The sequence below is a fragment of the Vulpes vulpes genome, chromosome 15 (assembly GCF_048418805.1).
Source record: "Vulpes vulpes isolate BD-2025 chromosome 15, VulVul3, whole genome shotgun sequence".
Classification (NCBI taxonomy): Eukaryota; Metazoa; Chordata; class Mammalia; order Carnivora; family Canidae; genus Vulpes; species Vulpes vulpes.
In genome coordinates, this window is record NC_132794.1 from 63,714,514 (window position 1) to 63,735,531 (window position 21,018).

At 38.1% G+C, this 21,018-nt stretch overlaps 1 protein-coding gene across 4 annotated transcripts in view; it reads left to right on the forward strand.

Annotated features, from left to right (window-relative positions):
• Positions 1–21,018, forward strand: part of RNF111 (ring finger protein 111) — a 127,115-nt gene that overhangs the window by 10,732 nt on the left and 95,365 nt on the right. The window contains exon 1 of one of the 4 annotated variants that reach the window (XM_072738645.1): positions 4,395–4,551. The exons of the other annotated variants lie outside the window; for them this stretch is intronic. The gene's annotated coding sequence lies outside the window, so the exon portion shown is untranslated. Of the gene's footprint in view, positions 1–4,394; positions 4,552–21,018 lie in introns of those variants that run through there. 4 annotated transcript variants of the gene reach the window in all.

A 21,018-nucleotide genomic window follows, 5' to 3' on the forward strand; every position in this document is an offset into this window, starting at 1 on the left:
CACGGACCCTTTGCCTCAGAAATTCTACTTATAGGTAATAATGTACTCTTGTGGGTAATAGCACACTTATATGAAATTATATACCAAGATATTTACTTAACATTAATTACAATGCAAAATTGATTGAAATAATCTAAAAATTCATCAATGGTATGGTTATATAGCAGAATGCTCTCTATGTATTAATAAGAATGGTGGATCAATGCATATACTACTATGGAAAGATCTACAGGATCTATCTTAAAAATCAAACAGAACGGGGTGCCTGGGTGGCTCAGTCGGTTGAGCATCTGCCTTCTGCTCAAGTCATGATCCCAGGGTCCTGGGATGAAGCCCCACATCGGGCTCCCTGCTCATGCTTCTCCCTTTCCTTATGTCACTCCCTTTGCTTGTACTTTCTCTCTTTCTGTCAAATAAACAAAATCTTAAAAAAAAAATCAAACAGAACTAGACAGTGGGAGATAGTTTGAATGGTACCTTTCAAAAATAATATGTGTAATTATGTATGTAAACATATAGACCTATCTAGAAGAATACACAAGAAACTGTTAGTAGTTGCTTCATCAAGGTATAATTTTGTCCCTTTGGGCGGCTGTAAGAAAACCATAATAAACTGAGTGGCTAATGAAGAGCAGAAATTTTTCTCTCATAGTTTTAGAAGCTCAGAAGTCTAAGATGAAGGGGCTAGCAGATTAAGGGTCTGATGAGAACAGAAAGGATGAAGAGAGCTCTCTGGAGCCTCTTTTACAAGAGCACTGATCCTATTCATGAGGACTCTGCTTACATATGAATGGGGGGGTACAAACATTCAATGTATAGCAAATTTTTTATCTGCTTTAAAATATACAATTCAATGATTTTTAGTAAATTGATAAAGTTGTGCAACCATTCTCACAATCCAGGTTTAGAACATTTCTCTCACACAAAAATAATCCCTTGTGCCCATTTGCAGTCACCCTTGTTCCCACATCCAGCCCTAGGCAACCACTAATATACTTTATATTTCTATAGATTTGCCTTTTCTGGACATTTTGTACGAATGGAATGATACATGTGTTATGCATCTAGTTTCTTTGAGGTTTATCCATTCTGTAGCCTGTATCAGTTGTTTGTTGCTTTATACTGCTGACAGTGTTCTATTATATAGTTATAACTACCACATTATGGTTATTTCTTCACTAGTTGATAGACATTTGGATTGTTTCTGCTTTGAACTATTATGAATAATGCTGGATGAATTTTTGTGTACAAGTCTTTGTGTGAAATTGTTCTCATTTTCTTGGATAGATGAATTGCTGGGTTCTATTGTAAATTCATGTTTAATTTCTAAGAAACTGCCATAGTAGCTGTAGCATTTATATACCCATCAATAACATAGGAGGATTCTATTTCTTTTTTTTTTTAAGATTTTATTTATGTATTCATGAGGGACACAGAGAGGCAAAGACATAGAGGGAGAAGCGGGCTCCCTAAGGGGACCTCAATGTGAGACTTGATCCCAGGACCCCAGGATCATGACTTGAGCCAAAGGCAATGCTCAACCACTGAGCCTCCCAGGCGTCCCAGGGTTCTACTTCTCCATATCTTTTCCAACACTTGTTTTTGTCTGTCTTTTATTATTATTATTATTATTATTATTATTATTATTATTTTATTTTAGATTTTACTTATTTGTTCATGAGAGACACACAGAGAGAGAAGCAGAGACATAGGCAAAGGAAAAAGCAAGCTTCATGCAGGGAGCCCGATGTGGGACTCAATCCCGTGTCTTCAGGATCACACCCTGAGCTGAAGGCAAGATGCTCAACCACTGAGCCACTCAGGTGTCCCTGTCTTTTTTATTATAGCTATACTAGTGAATGTGAAGTGGTGTTTTGTTGAAGTTTTAACTTGTATTTCCCTGATGATTAATATGTTGAGCATCCTTCCATGTGCTTATTCCAGCATCCATATAGCTTCTTTTCTAAAATATTTATTCAAATCTTTGTCCATTTATAATTGGGTTGTTTGGGGGTTTCTTTTAAATTTCTATTACTACTATTTCCATTTATGGAAGTTCTTTTTTTTTTTTTTTAAGATTTTACTTATTTATTCATGAGAGACACAGAGAAGCAGAGACACAGGTAGAGGGAGAAGCAGGCTCCATGCAGGAAGCCTCATGTGGGTCTCGATCCCGGAACCCCGGAATCATGCCCTGAGCCAAAGGCAGACGCTCAACCACTGAGCCACCCAGGCATTCTCATTTACGGAAGTTATAATTATATTTTGTATCCATCTATTCTTATTTAATTTGTTTTATAATCTCTTGTTATTTTTCATAAACAAATGTTACTTCATTGATCTCTATGAGGATCTTCAATATAATTATATTTAGTGGTTTTTTTTTAAAGATTTTATTTATTTATTCATGAGAGAGAGAGAGAGAGAGGCAGAACATAGAGGGCAGCCTGGGTGGCTCAGCGTTTTAGCACCACCTTCAGCCCAGAGCATGATCCTGGAGACCCAGGATCGAGTCCCACATCGGGCTTCCTGCATGGAGCCTGCTTCTCCCTCTTGCCTATGTCTCTGCCTCTCTCTCTCTGATTCTCATGAATAAATAAATAAAATCTTTTAAAAAAAGAACTTAGAGGGAGAAGCAGGCTCCATGCAGGAAGCCCGATGTAGGACCCGAGCCAAAGGCAGATGCTCAACCACTGAGCCACCAAGGCATCCCATTATATTTAGTTTTTTTTTTTAAAGATTTATTTATTTATTTATGATAGACATAGAAAGAGAGGCAAAGACACAGGAGGAGGGAGAAGCAGGCTCCATGCTGGGAGCCCGACGCGGGACTCGATCCTGGTACTCCAGGATTGCGCCCTGGGCCAAAGGCAGGCGCTAAACCGCTGAGCCACCCAGGGATCCCCCCCATTATATTTAGTTTTTTTTTAAATATTTTTTATAAGATTTTATTTATTCATGAGAGACACAGAGAGAGAGAGAGAAAGAGATGCAGAGACACAGGCAGAGGGAGAAGCAGGCTCCATGCAAGGAGCCTGATGTGGGACTCGATCCCCTGTCTCCAGGATCACACCCTGGGCTGCAGGCGGCACTAAACCGCTGCACCACCAGGGCTGCCCTATTTTTAGTTTTTATAGCAACTTTCAAACAGACAAAAGTGAGAAAAGTATAGTAAATATTCATGAATTTATCACACAATTTAATATGTCTCTCATCTCTTTTGTAAGATTGGTTCTCTAGAAAACCTTGTCTTTGTTTACTCAAGACATACCTATTGAAATTCTTCTCACATATAACAAGTTTCTCCATGTACATGGTACTATTGAAATAGTATTGCTTCATGCACTTTATGACTAGTAGCAGTGTTCTTTTTTTATATAATTTTTTTAAAAAAGATCTTATTTATTTATTCATGAGAGACACAGGGTGGGTGGGTGGACAGAGACACAGGCAGAGGAAAAAGCAGGCTCCATGCAAGGAGCCTGACCCGGGACTCTATCCCAGGACTCCAAGATCACGCCCCTGGCCGAAGGCAGGCGCTAAACCGCTGAACCACCGAACCACCTAGGGATCCCAAGTAGTAGAGTGTTCTAAAATCCATGATCTTTGTATTACCCAGCCTTTGAATTTCAGATAAGTTATACATACCAATAAGATAGGAGGGGATGATATGCAGAAAATTTTACCTATAGAAGAACCCCTTACAAAGCTCTTGACTTGGTGAGAGAGCATACCATACTAAACCTCCTAGAAGGTTTTTGTAGTAAGAGATTATGGAAGTGTTTATTATCAGGCTCACACTTTAGCTTCCATATCAGCCTCCCTCTCAAATGTTTATTTTTAGTTGGGCTCACTTCCTTTCTTTTCTTTTCTTTTTTTTTTGTTTGTTTTTTTTGTTTGTTTTTAAGATTAATCAATTAATTTACACCCAATCTGCGGCTTGAACTCACAAGTCTGAGATCAAGAGTCACATGCTCTACCAAATGATCCACCCAGGGCACCCCAAGCTCACTCACTCGCTCTCTTCCTTCCTTCTTTTAAGATTGATTGATTGATTTTAGAGAGAGATAGAGAGAAAGCAGGGGGGAATGGGAGAGGGAGAGGGACAGAGAAAACCTCAAGCAGGCTCTCTGCTGAGCGCTAAGCCCAACAGGGGCCTCAATCTAAAAAACCTGAGATCATGACCTGAGCCGAAACCAAGAGTTGGATGCTCAACTGACTGAGCCACCTAGGTGACCCTCAGCTCCTTTCTTAAAGAGCTATGGATCTTACTGTGGTATAGGTCACCCCAGCTTCCTTTCCTTCATGAAACTCACTGCGGTAATTATTGTAGGGATATTGTTAAGATTGTTTACTACCACACAGTGTCACTTTAATGATAATATTTCTTTCAGGTTTCAATATAAGGAAAATTCCTGCTTCTTCTGAGACATATTACCTTATTGACTCTTGTAAATCTTGTAACTGATTACATTTATTTATTGGCTTTGACCGAAAGGAATCTAGAGCTAAATTTGTGGCTCACATGTAGAAATTGTCCAGGATTCCATGGTATGTATTTCTTGTGTCATCTCATAATTACTTTAGGGTGAATTTTGCTATCCTCACTTATCTTTCATTGTTTTTTCCAAAATGTTAATCTATTTAAGTTTCCATCCTGATATTATTTGTATTCGTGTAAGGTGTCACAAATATTATTAGAGAATAAAGTTGGGAATGTTTGCAAACACACCAAAGATGGTTCATTTAAAGTGGCACTTGAAGCAAGAAATTAATGAGTATTTCACATTTTAATATAAAGTCATAGTTTCAGATTTTTAGATTGCATCTCTAAGCTTATTTTCTTATGGTTAAGACAGGTTTTTGTTGCACAGGGCAAAAGTGAATCAGTGGAAAATATTCATCCTGCAACAACAAAAATATTTTTAACATGAAACAACTTTTGTCTTTCTGTCCTCCTTATTTTAACACATAATATTGACTGTGGGCAAGTAATTAAACGCATATAATTTTCTCATTTATTATTTATTATTTTTTAAAGATTTTTCTTTTTTAACTCATGAGAGACACACACACACACACACACAGAGGCAGAGACACAGGCAGAGGGAGAGGGAGAAGCAGGCTCCATGCAGGGATCCTGATGCAGGACTTGACCCGGGACTCCAGGATCACACCCTGGGGCCAAAGGCAGCGCTAAACCACTGAGTCACCCAGGGATCCCCTAATTTTCTCATTTATAATGTGAATGAAATCTATTTAATGATCGATTCAAAGACAGAGTACCTCTTAGATGAAAAGACACAGTTTATTATCAACTAAGTTGCTGTAGGATATTGGACAAGTTATTTTATCTCTCTAGGGTTTGCTTTCCTCTAGTGGAAAATAGGATGACTGAACTAGATGAACCTTAAGACCCATTACAACAGGATCCCTGGGTGGCGCAGCGGTTTAGCGCCTGCCTTTGGCCCAGGGTGCGATCCTGGAGACCCGGGATCGAATCCCACGTCGGGCTCCCGATGCGTGGAGCCTGCTTCTCCCTCAGCCTATGTCTCTGCCTCTCTCTATCTCTCTGTGTGACTATCATAAGTAAATTTTAAAAAATTAAAAAAAAAAAAGACCCATTACAACTGTTAAACATTCATACAGAGTTGAGTAAAACAAAAGGCTTATCCTTACAAGGTCACTGTAGAGTGAGAGACAGAAGGGTAAATGGATTAAATAAAATATGTTAAGTGCTCCAGTAGTGGTTATAAACATAATCTTATTGATACAAGAGGGAACCATGGGCTCTAATTGCAAAGCCAAAGGAAGATTCAGAGGCTATGACATTGACTTTCTTTGTTTTTATTTTAGGGGAAAGGGCATTAGTCTTTTACTATTAACTCTGATATTAGTTGAAGGTTTTTTAAAGATGCCTTCCTTTAGAATGAATGATTTAGAATTTTTTTCCATCCTTAGTTTGCTGTAAGTTATAATGAAGGATGTTGAATTTTGTCCAATGATTTTTTTAATCTTTAGAGATGATGATATACTTTTCTTTTTTTAACATGCTAATATCATGAATTACAATGACTAATATTTCAACCATGTATTCCTGTGATAAAATACACTTGTTCATGATGTATTATTATCCATTTTTATGTATAGTTAAATTTGACTTACTGAAATTTTGTTAAGGTTTAGCCATCATGAGGGATATTGGTCTAAATTTTCCTTTAATATTTTTGCTCTTGGTTTTAGGGTAATGCTGGCCCCATGGAATGAGTTGAGATGTATTCACTTTTGTATTATCTACAGGAGTTTGTGTAGGATTGGCATTCTTTCTTCCTTAAATACATTACAGAATTCACCAGAGAAGTCACCTGGATCTCAAGTTTTCTTTAGGGTATTTCTAAAACAATGAATTCAATGTGCAGACCTGAAGTGATGTCCTTTTTCTCATTCCTGATGTTGGTAATTTATTTATTCTCTCTTTTATTAATCCTTAAATAGTCTGGTTAGTGGTTTATCTATATTACTAATATTCTTATAGAAATAGCTTTAGTTTCATTGATTCCTTTCTATTACTTTTGTTTTCTGTTTCATTGATCTCTGCTATTTTTGTGTTTCTTGGTTGTTTTGTGTGCATGTGTTTGTTTTTATCTTTTGCCCCCTTTTCCCATTTCTCTCATTGTCCCAACCCCTGCCTTTGGCAGCCACCAATTGCCAATCTGTTCTCTGTATCTATGAGCTTGTTTTTCTTGTTCCTTCCTTTAAGTTCATCCATGTTGTCATAAAAGGTAAAATTTCCTTCTTTTTTTATGTGCTAATGATATTCCATTGTGTATCTACATACCACAATTTCTTTATCCACTTGTCAGTAGACATTTAGGTTGTTTCCACATCTTGTCTACTGTAAATAGTGCTGCAATGAACTTGATGATGCATATATCTTTTCAAGTTAATGTTTTTATTTTCTTTGGATAAATACCCAGAAATGGAATTGCTTAATCATATGGTAGTTATGTTTTTTAAGATTTTATTTATTTATTCATGAGAGACAGAGAGAGAGAGAGGCAGAGACACAGGCAGAGGGAGAAGCAGGCTCCATGCAGGGAGCCCACCGTGGGACTCGATCCCAGGTCTCCAGGATCACGCTCTGGGCTGAAAGTGGCGCTAAACCCCTGAGCTACCCAGACTGTCCTCATATGGTAGTTCTATTGTTAATTTTTTTTTTTTTAGGAATTTCTGTACTGTACCATTTCCATAATGGCTGCACCAATTTATATTCCCACCCACAGTGCACAAGAGTTCCCTTTTGTCCACATCCTTCCAACACTTGTTATTTCTTGTCTTTTTATACTAGTCATTCTGACTGATGTGAGGTAATACCTTAATATGGTTTTGATTTGCATTTTCCTGGTAATTAGTGAGGTTGAACATCTTTGCATGTGTCTGTTTGCCATCTATATGTCTTCTTTGGAGAAATGTCTATTTGGGTCCTCTGCCCATTTTTTCATTGCATTGTTTGGGGTTATTTTGCTATTGAATTGTTTGAGTATTTATATAATGTAGATACTAACCCCTTCTCAGTATATATGATTTGCAAATATTTTTCCCATTCCCTGTTTATTTTCATTTATTTATTTTTAAAGATTTTATTTATTTATTTGAGAGAGAGAGAGAAAGAGAGGGTGCAAGTGGGGATGAGGCAGAAAGGGAAGGAGAAAGAATTTGAAGCAAGACTGCACTGAGTTGGAGCCTGAGGCAGGACTCAATCCCATGACTGCAAGATCATGACCTGAGCTGAAACCAAGAGTCGAACACTTAACCAACTGAGCCATCCAGGCACCCCCTTTTTTATTTTGTTGATGGTTTTCTTTGCTGTTCAGTAGCTTTTTCATTTTTATACAATCTCACTTGTTTATTTATTTATCTATTTTTTTAAACATTTTTTTAAAGAATGTATTTATTTATTCACAGACACAGGGAGAGAGAGGGCAGAGACACAGACAGAGGGAGAAGCAGGCACCATGCAGGGAGCCCGATGTGGGACTCGATCCCGGGTCTCCAGGATCACACCCCAGGCTACAGGTGGCGCCAAACCACTGCGCCACCGGGGCTGCCCTCACTTGTTTATTTTTGTTTTTGTTGCTTTTATTTTATTTTTTAAAAATATTTTATTTATTCCCGAGAGACACACACAGAGAGGCAGAGACACAGGCAGAGGGAGAAGCAGGCTCCATGCAGGGAGCCCGACATGGGACTTGATCCCCAGTCTGCAGGATCACACCCTGGGCTGAAGGCAGTGCTAAACCGCTGAGCCACCCAAGCTGCTCTGTTGCTTTATTTTTAGCGTCAGATTAAAAAAATGTCACCAAGACCTATATTGAACTTAACCACCTGGATCCCTGAACTGGGATTACATCCTGAGCCAAAGGCAGACGCTCAACCACTGAGCCATCCAGGCGTCCTGATCTATGTATCTTTTTATACTCATACCATTCTGTTTTGATTACTATAGCTTTGTAAGTTGAAACTTGAAAAACATGGGTTTGAACTGCATGGATCCACTTACATGTAGTTTTCTCTATAAATATAGTATAAGACTGTAAATGTATTCTCTTCCTCATGACTTTCCTAATAACACTTTCTTTTCTTTAGCTTACTTTATTATAAAAATACAATATATAACATACACAAAATGTGTTAATTGATTGTTAATATTATTGGTAAGACTTCTGATCAATAGTAAGCTATTAGTAGCTAAGTTTTGGGGGTGTCCAAAGTAATACATGGATTTTTGACTGCCTGGGAGTTGGTGTTCCTAACCCCTGTCCTATTCAAGGGGGAACTGTAATACAGTTTGAAATCAAGAAGCGTGATACCTTCAACTTTGTTCTTCTTTCTCAAGATTGTTTTGTCTATTCCAGATCTTTTGTGACTCCATATAAATTTTAGGACTGTTTGTTCTATTTCTGTGAAAAATACCTTTGGAATTTTTTTTTTAATTTTTATTTATTTATTAGTCACACACACACACAGAGAGAGAGAGAGAGAGAGAGAGAGAGAGAGAGGCAGAGACACAGGCAGAGGGAGAAGCAGGCTTCATGCACTGGGAGCCCCATGTGGGATTCCATCCCGGGTCTCCAGGATCGCGCCCTGGGCCAAAGGCAGGCGCTAAACCGCTGCGCCACCCAGGGATCCCACCTTTGGAATTTTGATTAAGATTGTATTGACTCTTGGGACGCCTGGCTCAGTGATTAAGCATCTGCCTTTGGCTTGGGTCATGGTCCTTGGATCCTGAGATTGAGTCCCACATCAGGCTCCCCACAAGGATCCTGCTTCTCCCTCTGCCTCTCTCTCTGTGTCTCTCATGGATAGATGAATAAAACCTTAAAAAAAAAAAAAAAAGATTGCATTGACTTTGTAGATTGCTTTGGGCCGTATGGACATTTTGATAATACTAGTTCTTCTAATCCATGAGCATGGAATATCCTCCCACTTAATTGTGGCCTCCTCAATTTTTTCCCTTGATCTCTTTTAGTTTTCAGTATATAAGTCTTTCACCTCCTTCACTAAATTTATTCCTAGGTTTATTATTCTTTTTGATGTAAGTGAAAGTGGGATTATTTTCTTAATTTCTTCTTGTGATAGCTTGTAATTACTGTAGAGAAATACAACAGATTTTTATAAATTGGTTTTGTATCCTGCAACATTACTAAATTGATTAGTTCTAACAGTTTTCTGATAGAGTCTTTAGGATTTTCTATATACAATATCATGTCATCTGCAAATAGAGTTTTACTTCTTTCTTCCCAATTTAGATGCCTCTTACTTATTTTTCTTTTTTTTCCCTCTTACTTACTTTTCTTGTCTAACTACTGTGACTAGGACTTCTACTGTGTTGAGTAAAAGTAGTAGAATAAGCATTCTTGTGTTGTTCCTGATTTTAGAGCTTTTTCATTGAGTATGATGATAGCTGCGGGCTTATTTTATATGGCCTTTATTATATTGAGGCACAGTTCCTCTATACCCACTTTGTTTAGAGTTCTTTTGTCATCAATGGGTGTTGAAGGCATTATCAAATGCCTTTCTGTATCTATTGAGATGATCCTATAATTTTTCCTCGTTTTTGTTAATGTGATATATAGCACATTGACATATTTGCAGATGTTGACCTATCCTTGCATTCCTGGAATAAATCCTGCTTGTCATGGCATATAATTCTTTTAATGTACTGCTGAATATGATTTGCTAAAATTTAAATGAGAGTTTTCGATTTTATGTTCACCAAGGCTGTTGGCCTGTAATTTTCTTTTCTTGTGGCATCCTTGTCTGGTTTTGGTATCAGGACAATGCTAGCCGCATAAAATGAATTTAGAAGAGTTATCTTCTCTTCTACTTTTGGAAAAGTTTGAGAAGAGTTGATACTACTCATTCTTTGAATATTTGGTAGAATTGATCCATCAAGCCAGCTGGTTGTGTGAGGTTTTTGCTTTATTGATTCTATTTACTTTTAGTAATTGGTCTGTTCAGATTTTTTTCAAATGACTCAGTATTGATAGATTGTATATTTCTAGGAATTTATCCATTTCTTCTAAGTTGTCCAGTTTTTTCTGGTTTTTTTTCCCATTTCATTGATTTCTTCTCTTATTTTTCTTCTATCTTTTAAATTTATTTGGTTATTTTAAATTTTTTTGTTATTTTAAATTTATTTAAAATTTGGAAATTTAAAAATTTAGTTTTTAGTTTTAGTTTTAGTTTCCCATAAGTTTATTTTGTTTTCCAGAGTTTAAGTTATATATAGACATAATAACATTGTACGTCGACATAACAGGTCTCACATGATGCCGGTAAGTAAAATTTCAAGCATAATGTCCCAACTACAATTAAAGTTGTAGAAGCACCAAAAAAGAAGAAGGAGAAGGAGAAGAAGAACACAAAGAGACAAGGTGCCATTGGTTAAGATGAGCAGGAAAACCAAACAGAAGAAAACAATTCACAGGGGCTCCAGAAATTGTAATTATCAGGCACAGACTTTGTGTAAAACAACAATGATTATTTTTAAAAAGATTTTTTAAATTTATTCATGAGAGACACACAGAGAGAGGCAGAGACATAGGCAGAGGGAGAAGCAGGCTCCACACAGGGAGACCAATATGGGACTTGATCCTGGAACTCCAGGATCATGCCCCAAGCCAAAGGCAGACATTCAACTGCTGAGCCATCCAGGTGTCCCAACAACTATGATTATTGACAAAAATCAAGCTTAAGGATGCCTGGATGGCCCAGTCAGTTGTCCAACTCTTGATTTAAGCTCAGATCATGATCTCAGGGTTATGAGATTGAGCCCCCCTTTGGGCTCTATGCTAGGCATGGAGCCTGCTTGAGATTCTCTTTCTTCCTCTCTGCCCCCCTCTTTAAAAAAAAAAAAGTGACAGAGCAGATGTGTGCGTGTGTGTGGGGAGAAATAGGAATTCTAGAAGTGAAAATATGTAATATCAAATTGTTTTAAATGGTTTAGTATATTAGTCACAATTGAAGAGAGAATTAGGTGACTAGAATAAATTTTATTTTATGTATTTATTTTTTAAGGATTTTATTTATTTATTCATGAGAGACAGAGAGAGAGAGAGAGAGAGAGAGAGAGGCAGAGAGGCAGAGGGAGAAACAGGCTCCATGCAGGGAGCCCAATGTGGGACTCGATGTGGGACTTGATCCCGGGTCTTCAGGATCAGGCCCTGGGCCAAAGGCGGCACTAAACCGCCAAGCCACCTGGGCTGCCCTAGAATAAATTTTAGAAGAAAATATTTACAATAAAGCTAGAAGCAATTAGAAAATAAATAATACAACATAAAGAAACAAAGACATCACCTGCCTGCGGTGAAAGGATCTAACATGTTTAGTTGGAATCCCAGAAAATAAAGAGAAGAAATGTATCTAAGGCAATATTCTGAAGACATGATTGTGGATAATCTCCTAATTCAAGAAGCCTTACAAAGCCCAAGCAGAATATATAAAAAAATAAATCCTCACCTAAACACATAACAAGGAAATTTTAGTAAATCAGGACAAAGAGAAAAATGTTGAAATAGCTAGAAAAGCTAGACAGATTAGCTTTGAAGAAGCTGCAGTTGAACTCACCACTGATCAATGATGAGATCTTCAAGAGAGTGAAGGGGGATCCCTGGGTGGCTCAGTGGTTTAGCGCCTGTCTTTGGCCCAGGGCGCAATCCTGGAGTCCCGGGATTGAGTCCCGCGTCGGACTCCCAGCATGGAGCCTGCTTCTCCCTCTGCCTGCGTCTCTCTCTCTCTCTCTCTCTCTCTCTCTCTCTGTGTGTCTATCATGAATAAATCTTAAAAAAAAACTCTTAAAAAAAAAAAGAGAGTGAAATGGTACTGTAGGAAAATATCATCCTAGAAATACTTTGATAATGAAGGCAAAATTAATACATTTTCAAGGAAAGTGGAAGACATTGTCAGTAGAAGATAAGCATTAAAGTATATTCTATTATTTGTCATGCAGAAGGGAATCTTGCAAGATAGATCAGATGCAAAAAGCAATAGAGAGCAAAGAAAGTGATAATTATACTGACAAATCTAAATCACATGCCTGCAAAAAAATAATAAGGTGGCATTTCAGTGATACAGTTATACTACAGAACAAAAAATATCATAAGTGATATGTGTGCATGTGTCTGGGGGGTGTATGTGGTAAATGTTGTTAAACTATTTATGGATTCTTTCCCAGGAGGATAATAAAGGTAACAATATTAGGTTTTATTAAGTAAGGATTACTTTCTAATGTAACCACTAAGAGAATAAAACAGAGTGTAACCATTCTGAGATGCTACTTTCTACCCACTAGGATGATCATAATAAAAAAGACACATTAACAAGTATTGGCAAGGATATGGAGAAATGATATTGCTGAAAGGAATGTAAAATTGTGCAGCCACTGTAGAAAACAGTTTGATGGTGTTTTAAAAAGCTAATCAAAAATAAAAAATAAAAAAAATAAAAATAAAAATAAAAAATAAAAAAAAATAAAAAGCTAATCATCGGACGCCTGGGTGGCTCAGTGGTTGAGCATCTGCCTTAGGCTCAGGGCATGATCCGGGTTCCAGGGATCGAGTCCCATATCAGGCTCCCTGAGGGGGGCCTGCTTCTCCCTTTGTATCTCTGCCTCTCTCTCTGTGTGTCTCTCATGAATAAATATATATATACATACAAACAAATCTTTTTTTTAAAAAAAAAAAAAGGTAATCATAAAGGCACCTGGGTGGTTCAGTGTGTTAAGTGTCTGATTCTTTTTTTTTTTTTTTAATTTTTTTTTTTAAGTGTCTGATTCTTGATCTCAGCTCAGGTCTTGATCTCAAGGTTGTGAGGTGAAGCCCCACATTGGGCTCCACACCCAGTGTGGAGCCTACTTAATAAAACAAAAAATAAACAATTGGGGCACCTGGTCATCTCAGTCAGTTAGATGTCTGGCTTTTGATCTCAGCTGATGTCTTGATCTCAGGGTCATGAGTTTAAGCCCTGCATTGGATTTCATGCTGGGCATGGTGCCTACATTAAAAAAAAAAAGAAGAAAGAAGAAAGAAGAAGAAGAAGAAGAAGAAGAAGAAGAAGAAGAAGAAGAAGGAGAAGAAAAAGAAAAAAGGAAGGAAGGAAGGAAGAAAGGAAGGAAGGAAGGAAGGAAGGAAGGAAGGAAGGAAGAAAGAAGAAAAACCAGAAAGCTCATCATATAATTATTTTATGACCCAGCAATTCCATCTTAAGCATATATGTCAAAGGATTGAAAATACGGACTCGAACATCTATGTATATGTAAATGAACACTGTTCATAACAGTGTTATCTACAGTAGCTAAAAGGTGAAAATGATCTGAGTATCAAGAGATGAATGAATAAGCAATATTAGGGTTTTTTTTTTTTTAAGATTTTATTTATTCCCTCATGAGAGAGAGGGAGAGAGGCAGAGACACAGGCAGAAGGAGAAGCAGGCTCCATACCAGGAGCCTGACGTGGGACTCGATCTTGGGACCCCAGGATCATGCCCTGGGCCAAAGGCAGCAGGCACTAAACTGCTGAGCCACGCAGAGATCCCCATGTCTACTCTCTGTAGTCATTTTTTAAAAATGTTCATCTTGGTCTCTTTTGTGTTACAGGTTTTTCTCAACTATCTGGCATATCTTGGTTGTCAAATATTTTTAGATGATGTACTATATCAAAACTAATGTGAAGTCTGTGTAAAAGAACAATGCCTACTTCCAGGCAGGTGTGGGCAGGTGGGGCCTATAAGTTTTGAATGTGAAGTATTCAGTGTAGTTTGTCATACCAGCTGCTCTGGTTCTCCTCAACCAGTTCAATCTGTTTCTTTTCAGAAATCTCTGTCCTTGTTTTTAATTTCAGGTCCTCGATGCTGTATATTCTTTACATGGTGAAGAGAGGTATGGAGAGTTTTGATCATGCCACGTGTAGACTTAGAATTAATCTCTCTTGGGGTACCTGGGTGGCTCAGTAGTTGAGCATCTGCCTTTGGCTCAGGGTGTGATCCCGGAGTCCCAGGGTCGAGTCCCGCATCGGGCTCCCCATGGGAAGCCTGCTTCTTCCCTCTGTCTAGATCTCTGCTTCTCTTTCTGTGTCTCTCATGAATAAATAGATAAAATGTTTTTTTTAAAGATTTTATTTATTCATGAGAGACACAGAGAGAGAGAGAGAGAGAAAGAGAGAGGCAAAGGCACAAGCAGAGGGAGAAGCAGGCTCCATGCGGGGAGCCTGACGTGGGACTCGATCCTGGGTCTCCAGGATCAGGCCCTGGGCTGAAGGCAGTGCTAAACTGCTGAGCCACCTGGGCTGCCCCTCTCTCTCTCTTTTAAAAAATATTTTATTTTTAAGTAATCTCTACACCCAATTCTCAGTGCCTAGATCAAGAGTCTGATGCTGTGCGGACTAAGCTGGCCAGGTGCTCCTAATCTCTGGTATATTCTGCAAGGCATATCAGCTCCCTAATTGGTGTAGCCTCTCTGGTAGTGTTTTACGGTATAGATTTTTCCACTCTGCTACAACAGTTACTAGTTCTCTGATTTCTTTTTTTTTAATTAATTAATTAATTTATTTATTTATGATAGTCACACAGAGAGAGAGAGAGAGAGAGAGAGAGAGGCAGAGACATAGGCAAAGGGAGAAGCAGGCTCCATGCACCAGGAGCCCGACGTGGGATTTGATCCTGGGTCTTCAGGATCGTGCCCTGGGCCAAAGGCAGGCGCTAAACCGCTGCGCCACCCAGGGATCCCCTAGTTCTCTGATTTCTATCTTCCAGATGTTTGATGGAGTAACTCATTTGCTGACAACCTGCTCCCATTTTCTTGTTGGTTTGGGTGTATACTTTTTTTATTCCTTTATCATTTCTCAGGATGGTGTTGGAGATGATAAACACATATGGCCAGAGCTCATTTAATTGAATTTTTTTTTCTTGAGGTGGAGGAGGGAAAGAGAATCTTAAGCAGGCTCCATCCCAGCATGGAGCCTGACCCTGAGATCATGACAAGAGCTGAAATCAAGTCAGACACACAGCCATCCAGTGCCCCTAATTGAAAAAATTTTAAGGAAAATTTTGTTTGAAGATCATCTTAAATGTACATCTTTGAGAAAAAAAACGTTAGAACTTTAGGTGATCTGAAAAATGAACTTAATGTTGAGATTCAGCAGGTGGCACTATTTCCTAGTTTAATTCAATACTGAATTAGCGTTTGAAGGCTTCAGAGTAGAAGGATTTTATTTATCCTTATAATCCAAATAAATAAGGTTTCAGAGTTTGGTCGTTATCAACTTTGACCAATTTATATTTTCAGAATTTATTTGAGCAAATTTCAAAATAAGATTTTTTAAAAGATTTATTTATTTATTTATTTATTTATTTATTTATGAATGATAGACATAAAGAGAGAGAGAGAGGCAGAGACACAGGAGGAGGGAGAGGCAAGGCTCCATGCCAGGAGCCCGACACAGGACTTGATCCCGGGACTCCAGGATCATGCCCTGGGCCAAAGGCAGGCGCTAAACCGCTGAGCCACCCAGGGATCCCCCAAAATCAGATATTAAAGTAAAATCTCTAAATCATCTTTCCAGTGTTCTGAAACATTAGTGCAATAATGATTTATGCTCTATCAAAACGTAGAAATAATTAAAATCTTACCAGAAGCACTCAGTACTAAAGTCATTCAGATTCAAGTTATTAAATATTTTTAAAATCTCCTTTCATTACATGGGTAGTTTCATTTAATTCCCCTTTTTTCTTCTATATGCTTACTTCTGAATAGTCCCCCATTATATTAGTATTTCAAATGTACTATGAAATGTATAAACTAATGAAAATATAGTCTCTGTTTGCAATCCTATAACTCAAAATTATAGTCAATATACTTGTTAGGCAATTAAATGTTAATATGGTTTAGGGAAACATTTTACATTTGGGGACATTTTAATGTGATCTCTAAGCAGCAAGCAAGTACATAGAAACATCTTACCACTAGTTCTGAATTTGCATATAATTTACCAGTATGAAATCACACTTGAATTTGTAATATTCACAAGATTTGCAAAAATTTTACTAGGTCTGAAGCAAACTAAAATGTTAGAGCTCTGACATTGGAGATTATGTACCCTGACTTTTTAATGATCAGTAACTTGTGAATATTTTTATCGCTAACAGAAGTGAGTCCTTCAGAAATTATGGATTTTATTTTTAAAGATTATTTATTTATTTATTTATTTATTCACGAGAGAAACAGACAGAAAGAGGCAGAGACAAAGGCATAGGGAGAAGCAGGCTTCATGCAGGGAGCCCGATGTGGGATTTGATCCTGGGACTCTGGGATCATGGCCTGAGCCAAAGGCAGACGCTCAACCGCTGAGCCACCTAGGGATCCCGAAATTATGGATTTTAAAAACAGCATTGCAAAAGCATCCCAGAAAGAGTTAAAACAACTTAATGCAAAATTTCAGTGGTAAGCCTATGACCAACTTTGACTAAGAGTTTAAAAATTCTGGCAGTTAACAGAGTAAACCATTTCTGAGAACAATTGTCAATTAGTCCAGTCACCTCAGTTGTGACAGTAGGGTTATATGAGCATGGTAGGTGGGGCATTCTCTTTCATTTTCCTACAGTTTTATTCAAAAATATACTTTCACAGAACCAGATGGCCTCAAACATCTGGCCAGAATTTGGCCAGATAACCAGAAATATTTCAGGATGCTTGAAGTTTCAAATGCTTGCCTACAAAATTCCAGGCATCCTATGTCTCCTTGTTAGTCTGTAATTTGTTACCTCACTATTTTAGAAATTGAGTCTCATAGATATTATGAGTGCTTGATAATTCAAATGTATCTTGAACATTGTATTCCAAAAGCAGTCAGAGAAACTTTTAAAATGATAAATAGTCAGGATGCCTGGGTGGCTCAGCGTTTGAGCATCTGCCTTTTGCTCAGTGCATGATCCCCGGGTCCTAGGATGAAGTCCCATATATCAGGCTCCCACCAGGCAGCCTGCTTCTCCCTCTGCTATATCTTTACCTCTCTGTGTGTCTCTCATGAGTAAATAAATGAAATCTTTAAAAAAATGATAGTCAAAAAAAATAAAATAAAAAATAAAAAAATGATAGTCATCACAATTGTACTCTTTTGAAGTTATCCTTCCACTGAATAAATCTTTAATTTTTCAGTCTATAATTCAAAATAGTTTCAATAGATTAAAAAATGATTTCAAAGTAGTTTAGTAGTAGGAAAGAAGTGCTGTCTCTAATGATTCTTTGTTTTTATGTTTTCTGCCTCTATATGTATAATAAAGGTTATAGTCTTCAAACTAAACACCGTCTTTGTTTCTAATTTTATAACCTAAATCAAACCTTATATATATTTTAATGAGGTCCTGTACTGCCTCCACTAAATCAGCAGGGTTGTAGAATCTATAAAATTTTATTTTCAGTTTCAAGTTTCTTTTTTTAATTTTAAAGATTGTGTTTATTTATGAGACACACACACAGAGAGAGAGAGAGAGAGAGACAGAGACACACGCAGAGGGAGAAGCAGACTCCTCTCAGCGAGCCTGATGTGGGACTGGATCCCAGAACTCCAGGATCATGCCCTGAGCTGAAGGCAGATGCTCAACCGCTGAGCCACCCAGGTGTCCCTCAGTTTTGAGTTTCAATGATATCTTCATACATTAATTGGAGAGTAAAATGTAAATCACTATTCTGACCAGTGCATCTCTTAGGTCCTTTTAATTCTTCTCAAACCTTTCATCTGAAGGAATAGTTCAGTAAATATTTTCAGCAAGTTCCCAAGGTCTCCCTATCTCATTATATTAAATATCCAAACCTGGCTTCATTTTCTTCCAAAGAGCTCACAAAGCTGACTCACAGTTACTCTCACTTGTAATTGTGAAGTAGGCAATGGTTGGTGGATTTCCCTCTGACTGGTAATTTGTAGAATTTTTCCTTTTTCCCATTTATTGCAGGTGACCCATTAATTCAGCTCAGTATTTCCTTTTTTCAGCTGAGTACTTCCATGTTTAGAGCAAGCTTCTCAAATTCCTGCCCACCAGATAGCTACACACTGCTGGCCCATATATACAGACTAATTTGGTATGTGTTATTTTACACAGTTTCAGGGAGGCAGAACTTGGTTTGGACTATATGTTGGGTGGTCATGATCTTTCCACAGGAGAATAAAATTAATTTTTGAAAGTGTCCAGTGATTTGATTAAGATTAAAGGTTTCTGATTTCTTATTGGCAAAATTGAGACTAGAACTCCAACCCAATCTCCTTTTTCTATAAACTCAGTAAATATTTATTGAACAATTTTTTTAAATGAGGGGGGAGGACATTCTTTTTTATTTTTATTTTTTGGAGAAGACAAGTGTGTATGAATATAACATTTCTTTCTTTATTTTATTTATTTATTTTGAGAGAGAGAGAGAGAGAGAGAGCCAGCAAGCATGAGCAAGGGGGAAGGGCAAAGGGAGAGGGAAAAGCAGACTCCTCACTGATCAGAGAGCCCCACACAGGACTTGATCCCAGGGGCAGACTCAGTTCCAGGACCCCTGGATCATGACCTGAGTCAAAGGAAGACACTTCACTGACTGAGCACCCAGGTCCCCTAAACGTAACACTTCTAATAGATACACAAAGATTGAAGAGGGTACAAAAGTGGATTTTTAGCTCTATTGTGAGGATGAGGGAGCAAGGTAAGGAAATGCTTCATGGAGGAGGACTTTGACGAATGCAAAGACTTTACTTAACATGTAAGGCAGGGTTGAGTGATATGGAAGAGGAGGGAGGATATTTTGAGACAGAAGGAGGAGTAGATGCCAAAGCAGGTAGATACTGAAACTGTTTTTTCTGGAGAACTACAAGTAGTTTGAGAAGTTTGGTCAAGTCTAAGCAGGGGCAGGCAGTAGGATGGTGGGAACGGGTGGTGTGAAATGACTCAGAATTCTGAATTTTGAAGAGCTTCATTTGCCAAGCTAAGGACTTAGGGCTTCATTGTGATGGTGACAAAAGATCCTTGAAGGATTTTAAGCAACTTAGTGTCTCAGTCAGTTTCTGCCATACTCTGATAGTGGTTCAATGTGGCACCAGAAGTGGTGTGGTAATGGTGATGGGAGCAGAAGCATAGAAAGTAAGAAACTATGTAATTCAGGTGAGAGATCTCTCCCACCCCTACAATCTCCATTGTTACCATAAATACAGCTTTATGGCACCTGTCCTCTCAGCCACCCCTGTTTTGCTCTGGGCTTCCTGCCTTTGATTTGTTGTCTATCTACTGCCTGCCCTGCCATCACATTAGTGACTATTCTGATTTTTTTTAAAATCTCTCTTTCCTAATTATTGTCTTCCCAGATATCTTAGTAAGACGGACTTAACCTCATGTTTCACAGAGACATCAAGGTCATTCAATAAGCAAGCCCTTGACTTACCCCCTGAAGCCAACCAATTTTGTTCATTTGTGCAGTCCTTTCCCCCTTCTTCCTCATTTGTTTCAAAGAAAGGAATATTTCTTCTATCCAAGGTTAATTCTTCCATATGAGCTTTGAATCCCATTTCCTCTGCCTCCCTAGAGTGTTCCTATATTTCCATTATCTTTCTTTCTTTTTTTTTTAATTTTATTTATTTATTCATGAGAGACACACAGAGAGAGGCCCAGACACAGGCAGAGGGAGAAGCAGGCTCCATGCAGGGAGCCCGACGTGGGACTCGATTCAGGGTCTCCAGGATCGCACCCTGGACTGAAGCCAGCACTAAACCACTGAGGCACCCGGGCTGCCCTCCATTATCTTTCATTGTTCTTTTTTCTGCTGCTCTCTCCCCTCCAGCATACTGGAAGGATTCAAGTCTTCCCTTTCTTGAGTTCATATCCTGTTAAGTATGTCTGTCTTCCTTTTTCCATTTACTACCATTTTCATGAAAAAGTACTGAACCTTATCTAAGTACATTGTTTAGTCCATTCTAAACCAGGACTTTTCAACTGGAATGTTACTGGCATTTTGGGCCAGATAATTCTTTATTGTAGGGGCTTTATTAAAAGATGCATTATAGGATAGTTAGCAGTGTCCCTGACATCTAAACGTTAGATCGGCAACATCTTCCCAGGTGTAATAACCAAAACTATCTCTGGACATTGTTAAATAATCCCTGGGGGTCACAACCCTGTTGAGAACCTCTGCTCTAAAATGTGCAGCAGTTACTGCAACTACTCTTGTTTACAGAGCTCCATATTGCCAAACTAGTGGACATTTCATATCCTTGATCACCCACTTCATCACTGAAACTATTTTTCTCACTTGGCCTATGACCTATTTCTTTGGGTTTCTCTCTCTTTGCTCTGGCCCATCCTTAACCTCGTGGAACTTCTCTTCATTTTTCAATTCTTTAAATATAAGCTTTCCTCAGATATTTTTCTCCTTTCACTTATATTCTTTTATTTTCACTTATATTCTTGATGGCCTCATCAAAATTATTGCTTCAGCTA